Consider the following 9418-nt stretch of genomic DNA (forward strand, 5'->3'; position numbering starts at 1 on the left):
ATCAAAGCTATGGCTTGATATACATATTTCTATATATATTCATGTCATTTGCACTCAAGAGGTCGATTGAAATTGGAGTTTAGTAGGAGAGAGGGTAAACTTGTGAATTTTCAAGCTATGACTGTGCTTAGAGTGTGCGCGACACATAGGCTGGGTGTCGCAGCACACTGGGGAGGTGCGGCGCACTGGGCGTGATCACGCAATGCATTTTAACACGGGAGCGACACACCTAGGAGGCGCGGCGCATTGGGCCTCCCACGCGGCGCATACAGCCGGAGGCTTGAAAAAGGGTCCAAACTCATCCAAATTGCCCAGAGACCGCACAGATTTGCCAGATCACACTATGGATACAAGCATAGTAGCAAGGTTCGGACGTATTGGATTCTATGGTTCGGAAATTCGTCAACAGTCTGATATATCACGAAGCTTCAATACAGTACAGATAAGGCAAGTCCCGAATCGAATCTGTGCGCCTATCAAGAGAATTGGGGCAATCATCAATCAGGCAGTTGCAGAAGAGCAGACTATAGTTGATCCAATCCAGAAGGTCAAAAATGGATTCAAAAAACTTCAAAACCGAGGTTTACGATAAGGAGAAAGAATTGGTCTCCAAATTGCCTAAGGGCCGATCTCCCAAGTTCATGGTGGTTGTCTATGCGGACTCGCGAGTATGCCCGACCTATGTTCTCAAATTCAATCTGGGGGAGCATTCGTCGTGCGCAACGTCGCAAACATGGTTCCTCCCTACGAGCAGAGTGGTTTTCCAGGAGTGGGTTCTGCTGTGGAGTATGTTGTTTTGCATCTCAAGGTGAAGAATATATTGGTGATAGGCCATAGCTGCTGTGGAGGAATCAACGTGCTTATGTCACTACCATACGATGGCACCCAAAACTCTCTATGGAATCATTTCAGAAACCAATTAAAATGAAGCATCTATAAGCCTGATCTCAAACCAAGCACCAGATCCAGAGATTTCATTGCAATTGTAACAATTCACCAGGTATCAAGGCTGAGAATCTGCAATGGAGTGTTTTAATAAACAAATAAACAAAACATCAATTAAGGGGAAAGCCAAAAGTAAAGCAAAAATATCTACCATAGCAGAGAAAATGGAAATAATATAGAGCATACAGCGGCTATGGAATGCTCTCAGGACACGTTGGGAGATATGCCTGTAAAACTAGACATCTCGATGTTGATTATAAAAAATTGGTTTTAATTCAAATGGGGAAGGTGAAAAGTCAAAGACCGGAGCTTAAAATAAAGCGATTCAAATAGGATTTGATTACCTATGTTTGTCTTCAATTACGAGATCTATGCTACAGGTGTTGCCTCCTTGTGGTTATCAAACTGATTTCAAGTGTAACGCAGCTCTTCCTTTTGAAGATTATTTGACTTTTGTTCTCTATCGTTAGTTTTCAGTTCTTGAGCTGTTGTAACAGCTCCTCTACCTGTCGATCTATATTCTGACAAATTGGTCCTATTTATGGTATGGTAAATCATTTGTAAAGGGGGAGAGTTTCTGGGAGAAGTGTGGAGGAAAACCCAGTGCTTTCACTGTATAGTTTTGGCAGAGAATTAATGAAATGATGCAACTCTGATTCATGAGATTCTTGTCGTATGAGTTTAGCATTTGTGCCTCCTTTCTGTTTCATATGTACCTTGTTATGTTTTACATTTCATTCATAATCATTTCCAGCTGAATGCTTTTAAGTAAGAAAGGTGGAATTCAGTTTACTGCTCTGCCTTGGGAAAGCGTTCATGTTCTCTATGGCTTCTTCTGTCTGAAAAGGATTCATTACATATGCCCTTTTCAACCTCCCGACAGTCTTTCCACTCCATATTATATCAAACTCGATTGCTAAACTTCCTGCCTATCTTGCCTCATGAAACAATCTGTGTCTTTGATTTAATTTCCCAACTCATGTTGTCCTTTGTCCCATATAGCCCAGAAAATTTCAGTCATTCAATAAATTACCTCTTTCATATCTATTTACTAGCCTAAAATCATTTTCCCATTTCAAGTCATCTTAAGCCTCATTGAAATACTTTTCGCTGAGATTGAGCCAGAGAGAGCCCTCTCCTGTCCTCGTAGGGCTAGCTACAAGGCTGAGCGTGGTTTGATGTGGACCTAGAACCTTGTCTTTTCAGCCTGAGGCAAATCTAGGCTCTAACAGGAAGGATGAGCAAGGGGTCCCCGGGAAGGTATGGATGTGGTCTAGTTGGGGTTGTAATATGCATGGGATGACCCTTGCATGCCCTACTAGTATGGTCTAGGTCCATGAGGTCTCCTTTGGTTTATGTAGAAAAGCTGCTCATTGACCCCTTTAGCTCCTTGATATACAACTTTGAGTCTAGGGAAAGAAGGGCACTTGTCTGTGGAGTGGTTTTGTTCACAAACTGAGTAAATTTCAATAGAATTCAATGGACATTCATTCCTAAGGTGCCTCCTAGTGCATCTAGGATAGAAAATGGCCAAGGTTCTCTCTGCTTCCTCCTACTTTCTCTTAATGTGCATAGTGTCTATTTTTAAGGAAAGGGTTTGCAACATCTCACTCTTGAAATCTTCCAGCATGTTTCCAATTTCACCCTTGATGGATGAGTTGGAAGAGGATGTACTGACCATCGGTTGACTACCCCTACCATTTTTCCTAGCTGCCCTAGAATGGTTTCTAAAGAAAATATTGATATCCTCATAGAGTAATTGGTAGATATCTCCTCCTACTAATGCATGTAGGGTATCCAGAAGATCTTCCCTTACTCCCCTAAGTACGACCAGCTTTAGTGACTTAGGGTCAAGTGTGCACCTGGCCCTTTTGTAACTAAGTTGGAATCTTTCTTCATAGTCTTCTAGGGATTCATCATTTCCTATGGTCAGCCTAAAAATTTCCTCTTTAGTATCCTTTGACCTACAATAGTCTTGATACTTGTTGTTAAAGGCTTGTTGCATCTGAGCCCAAGTTGTGTTGCTATCCCTACGTGTAACCAATGCAATGTTGCATCCTTGAGGGTAGATGGAAACAATTTTAACTTATTCTCATCATCTGTATAGTCATAGGTTCGGCATATAACAACAAACTAAAATAGGAGAGTGTTGGGGTATTATGTGGTCAAGCCATGGGAATGAGGTAAGGCGGAGGGGCTTATATTTTTCATCTTTGTGTCCCCATTGGTTTCCCTGATGGGGAAGGAATCCTAGACTTTCTCTCTATTCCCCCTGTCATTTCTGTTTTTAGCCATTGGTTCAGTAGAAATGGGTTCTTCTTCTTCTTCCCCTATAGGTTCTTCAAATATGTCAGGTTTCTCACCTAAGGATTCCTCCAACTCACAACCACCAAAGAAGAGGGAAGGTTGGTTGTTTGATGCAATGGGGGTATTTGGCAAAAATTTCCCTAAGTTATTCCTATTCCTATGAGGCATGAAAGGAAATGTTTTTGGGTTGGTTTTGTGTTTTTTTCAAACTTGGAAAGTACTTTGCAGAATTGAAATTGCTGATTAAATGAAAACTATTGATTGAATGAAAAAACTACTTGCTGAATTGAAATCTTGCTTGCAAAATGGAAAGGAAAGCAAAAAATGTACAATGAAAAAGGAAGCAACTAAATTACTTTCGTAGAAATAAACTAATGACAGAATATTACAGACAAGAAATAGAAGAAAGAAGCAGTATTCACATATTAATCAGACACCTCCTCGACAATGACACCAAAAAGTGATGAGCGCTAGTATTGCAGCAAGAATATTGCAACTCTTAAGCTACCAACTTTACTTTATCAACCCGGGGTTCGTACAAACTTGGAGGTGACAGTTTTGTATACACAAGTAAAAGTGATGGTTCTGCCTTTTGTCACGGTTCACTTAGCAAGAGACCAGTGTGGTTTTCAAGCCAGACTTCTATGGAGTCAGAAGAAGCTTGGCTTCTTGATGGAAGAAAGGGAAATCTACTCTAAGGGAGAGTTACTCTATTGCAATAATGAAAAAGCCAGAAATTCAATGCTAAATCACACCATTTCCTAATTAACTACCAAGAAACTATGCTTTGCAATAATGCTAAATTAACATGAACCAAATGCTACTATCTAAGCATGGGAGCAAAAAGCATCAAACATCACTAATGTGCAAGTAAACAAAATGAAATAAATCCTTTTTTCTCTATTTTCGTTTTCATGCAAAATCAAGTATGCAAACTAATTTATTTTGGTGACATGGCAGGTGAATTAACAATGTTGGAGGATAGATGGAAGGGTTAGGAGATGGTTGGATGGTTTGGGAGACCCTTGCGACACTTTTGGTGACTTCCTAGAGGTTTTCCATCATTTCAGCCTCAAAGCAGGCCATTTCAGGAAAACCTACAAGATGTACTAGAAACCTACAGGATTCCCTATAAACCTACAATATACATCTAAGAGAAAAATGGGAGGTGTTGGAAGTGATGGAAGGGTTAGGGAAGGTGGTAGATGGGTGGAATGAAGTGAGAAAAAGGTCTAGGGTCACTTAGAAGTCAACAAAAAGGATAGAAGATGGTTGGATTCACTCTATGTGCGTGGAATAATTTCTATGTAAAATGATGAAAACTAGTGAAGGTAATGGTAAAAACAAGGAATGACTATGGTGGATGAAGTGGAAGTCTACCAACTGTGATACTAATAGTGTGTGGCCTAGAAAATGGAATTCGATGACAAGGATTTTGTGTGATTGACCCATAACTGTGATTTGGTTGTTGATGAAGTAGCAGGTTCCTACATAGCCTAGGGTGGGAGGGCATGTGTCCAAATAACACAAGCCGAATGCTGTTATGTTGAAACTAATGAATATGAAGCAGGTGCATACCAAAGTGGGATGGAAGGGCACGTCTCCAATGGGAACCCACTTCGAATGTTGATCCAGAATTAAAATGGACATAACTCGGTCAATATAACTCAAAATATTTATTATAAACCATTTTTGGAAGTATAAGTACCATTTTGCATCTTTCCATGTGTTGGAAATCCTTATCTGGACATTCTAGAATCTCATATTCCCACTGCAATTTATCTGTCGTCACAAAAGTTATGAAAAAATAGTTGATTTTACATCAGTGATATATCCCACATCTAAACTCTGATTCGACCCTTATTTTTTAAATTGGGTGATTTTTCAAGACGAGATCAGATCCACAATCACTTTTTTGAAATTCTGCACAAAAGACTCAAAAAATGATAAGAGAGTCATCATCCACAAGTTGTTATCAGAAAACAAAATCTACAATATAGCTGATTTTAAATTAGTGATATCTCCCTCATCCAGACTCTGATTTGGCCAATTTTTTTTTTTTAATTTTGGTAATTTTTCCCAAGGAATCCAGATCTAGTATTTGTTTTTGTAAATATTGCACTAACTATTTCAGATGTGATCTGCAAACTCGCCACCCAAAAAGAAATTCCTGCATAAAAAAGAAAAAAAATATTCTTCCTGCTTTGCCCAAGAAAGTGCTATGTGGAGGTCATGGCGCATGCCTGAAGTTTGTTGAATATTGCTGAAAATTTTTGAAACTAAAATATACATGAAATCCTCATTCCCATGGAATCATAACCTGCTCCAATACCACTGATTTGGATCTTGGGAGGAGGCCGCCAAGATCTGAAAATTTGAATTTGCCAGAAGAAAAAGAGTAGAATGCCCAATAAACAAAACCACAAAGAAAATTTTTATTGAAAAAAGATAATAACTGTAAGGACTATATTGTGGTGGATTCTCTATCCTTTTACAAAAAGTGACTTGTTATATTCTCCAGTTACAATAGCATGGGTCAATTCCATGGGTGAATGAATACCATGAGTGGATGTCACAATAGCATGGGTCAATTCCATGAGTTAATGAATACCATGGGTGGATGTCACAATACCACGGGTCAATTCCATGGGTGAATGTATACCAAGGGTGTATGCCATAATACCATTGGTGGATGTCACTTAAAATACCATGGGTGGATGCCACTTACAATACCATGGGTAAATTCCATGGGTGGATGAATACCATGGGTTGATGCCATTTTCCATTCAGTTCAGGAAGTTGGTTGCTAGATATAAATTATTTTTCTACTGCTGAAGCACCTACTATGTATAAAACATGTATAATTCCCAAAAAACTATGTAAACAAGAAGCATTCTAATAAGCTAGAAAAGAAGAATTAATGAACTAACAACCTACATTATGCATGAGGAAAGTTTCTAAAAGGAATGAAAGCATGGATGAGATATATTGCAATAATGAGGATAGAAGAGATGACAATGAAATCCTACTTTGCAAAACTGATCAAATGCTAACTTAAATACAGTAAACTCCAAAGACCATACAAGAAATAGAAATCTTTGTTTTTGGAGCTGCATAAGGGTCCCTTCCTTAAATAATGATCCCAAAGGGAGGAAATGAGGCCAAGACACCTGCTGAAAACCTTGTGGTACTCCTCTTATCCCTGCTAACCTTCTACCGAAGTAAGGCACAATTGGAAGAAATCTAATAAACAATGAATCGAATCTACACTACTTGTAATGAAAACACATCTAAAGGCAAATTAAGAATGAAGCTATGAGACTAATCTAAACATATAGATACAAGAAGGAGGAGCCTTGCCTGCTAGGGTTGGGCCCTAACCCAAGAGCTTCAACCCTCTGAGTTATCTCAGTACTGGCTCAAAACAAAACTCATTCTTATTACCAAAACAAAAAATTACATCAACAAAACTTCCACAAGTCTGGAGCTCAAAAATAGATTAGAGTTTTATAACAAAAATTTGAATCCCAATTAGGCTCTAGGCCTCTCTACTTATACAACTAAATTCCCTAATGACTTCCTTAAAATTAGGGAGGCTCATCTCTCAAACTCGAGATAAACTAGCTCTGTGTCTCTCACTTGCTCGGCTGCCTTCTAATCCTCGTGGCTTGGCTTCTTGCACTTCGAGCTGGTGTGATGGATGGAGGAATATGTGAATGGGGAAGAAGTAAATGAGGAGGATTTACCTCCTACAATCCCTCTCCCTTGTTCCATTTGAGTTTTAACCTAAGTATTTGCCAAAGTTCCTTGATTTTCTCCTTCAATCCTACATTCAATGCATATTAGTCCACTAGGCATAATATCCAACTCTAACTCATCTCATAAAAAATATAATAAAAACCATGTAATAAGTTGTGAGAAAATTTGGCTTGACTAAGCTAGGAGGTGAATTAAGGCCCCTATAATTACCCAATGATGAGGCTCATCAATAGGCTTCTGCAAATCTTTATTTAGGGCTTGTTTGACCCTCAAAATACCCACTGCAAGCCTACAACATAATCATCACAATTATGTTATCATTTCAGCCTGCTTCAGGGAGGAATTCCTATAATTTACTAGCCCAAGAAAGGTATCTTCTAATGCAGCATTCCAAAATAATTAATTACACCTTCAAATAGTCACAAAGGAAACCCAATGAACCTTCTTTCCTTCATTGAGGATACCACTAGCCCGTGGCCACCACAAAGATTCCTTTCTCCCTTAATGTGAGTTTCTATCTCACTTCTTTGTTGACCTTGTGCTGAACACTTTTTAGATGTATTGAATGAACCTTCCTCACCTTATATTTATACATATAATAAGGGATCCAACGAATTTCCTAAGTGAAATGTCTTTTGGACATTTCCACTTCAAGCCTACATGACTTGAATGCCCAAAAATTCTTTGTCAACTTAAAAAATTTATATCTCATCCTCTACAACTCAGATTTAGACGATTATTATTGCATTGGATTATCCTCAACGTCCTCTATCATCTCCATCCATCACATGAAAAAAAATTCTCATTTTTATGCCCAAACATTGATGGGTGAAAAAACCTAACCTTTGGTTCCAAGCCCACAATTGACTCTTGTGGTTCTCCAACTTCCAAACCCTGAACCCTTGGGGTTGGAGTACTTCCCAGGCTACTAAAAAATCAACACTTCCATGATTTAAATTAATGAAAGAGACCAAATCAAAGTTGCTCAGTTCATGGAATGACTTATTTCCATCCAAACAATTACCAACATTTGCACAAAAGTCATCAATAACTAACACATCATCTTCTTGAAAACCTCCATTCCCTTTGTTAGATTAATTAGTTCACTAATAATATTTTTACACTAGGTATGGTGAGTGGGCATAGATACACCTGAAATGAATTTGTCAATGATCAGATATGACTCCAATTGAAACCTATTAAAATCTATTTCCTCCGAAGAAGAAAAAGATTCATCCATATTGTTGTCACCCTATGCAAAATTTGTTTTTAGCTGTCAAAAGGGTGCAAAAGAGCAAAAACGTTTGCAGCCATCTTCCAAGCCATAGAAGAACTCAAATAAAAGTATGACCCTCTACGTTGGTAGGAGCTCTGGATTAGCTTTCCAATGGTATATGGACTCCCAAAATGGACACCAGAGTCAAAATTTAGAGAATATTGAACTTTCCCTTTGAAAACCAGAAAACAAGGAGAAGATGCCTAAATGTAAAATCTCGGATCTAAGAAATCGAAGGTCACGACATATCGATGATCGCTAATAAGAGGTCCTGCATGTCAGAGGTCCAAGGCACATCGACGATCAGAATATCGAAGGTCATGGCATCAGAGCATCAAGAGATCGACGTGTCACAAGCAGTGATCAAACATGTGACAACCTTTTAAAGTTGTGATATCATATAAAGTGTTGATTGTGATTAAATCTGTAGGGAAAGACTGAAGATGAATTAACAAAGGATTTTAGAAAAAAACCAGATTAGGTTCATGCTTTTTCTCTCTCCTTAGTGGGACAGGTGGCATGCAAATTCAGTGTTTTGACAGATCATAAGGGACCAAAACTGGGTGATGCATGTCACCACTCACGAAGTGGTAAGTGTCAAGGATGACTTCATATCAGAGATCATAAATCAGCATTCATAGGTTGAGAGATGCTGTTACATAAATGTAAGGCCTCCAATTGAGATCCACCAATAAAGGGGCTCTAATATGGGGGTTGGCCTATGGCCACGTAAAGAGCCAAAGAGACAAGGGCTAAGCAGAAAGGGTGATTAATGATCAGAAAAATTGAAATGTCACAAATCCTAAGTTAATACCCCGATTATGATCTGCCGATAAAGGGGCTCTGATACAAGGGCTAACCCACAGTCACATAAAGAGACAAATAACCAAGGGCTAAGCGTAGAGGGTGATTAGTGATCAGTGATCAGAAATTTATGAAACCTGATATCGCATCACTCCAAGTGAAATCCCCAATTTGAGAACATTGAGTGAGGAGCTCTAATATGTGAGCCAACACACGGTCAAGAAGGACATAATGAATCAAGGGTGGGGAATAGTATACAAAGAAATGATAGACTCCAAGAGGATTCTAAAGGCCTTAACACCTCAAGGTTAAGCACCCGCTCACAAC

At 38.8% G+C, this 9418-nt stretch overlaps 1 pseudogene; it reads left to right on the forward strand.

The window, feature by feature from the left end:
- The first annotated feature begins 339 nt into the window (after positions 1-339).
- On the forward strand, positions 340-928 carry LOC149183650 (carbonic anhydrase, chloroplastic pseudogene; annotated as a pseudogene).
- The last annotated feature ends 8490 nt before the right edge of the window (positions 929-9418 follow it).

This window comes from Pinus tabuliformis, chromosome 3_2 (genome assembly GCF_031772625.1).
Source record: "Pinus tabuliformis cultivar Carrire ecotype Pingquan chromosome 3_2, CPIR1, whole genome shotgun sequence".
Classification (NCBI taxonomy): domain Eukaryota; kingdom Viridiplantae; phylum Streptophyta; class Pinopsida; order Pinales; family Pinaceae; genus Pinus; species Pinus tabuliformis.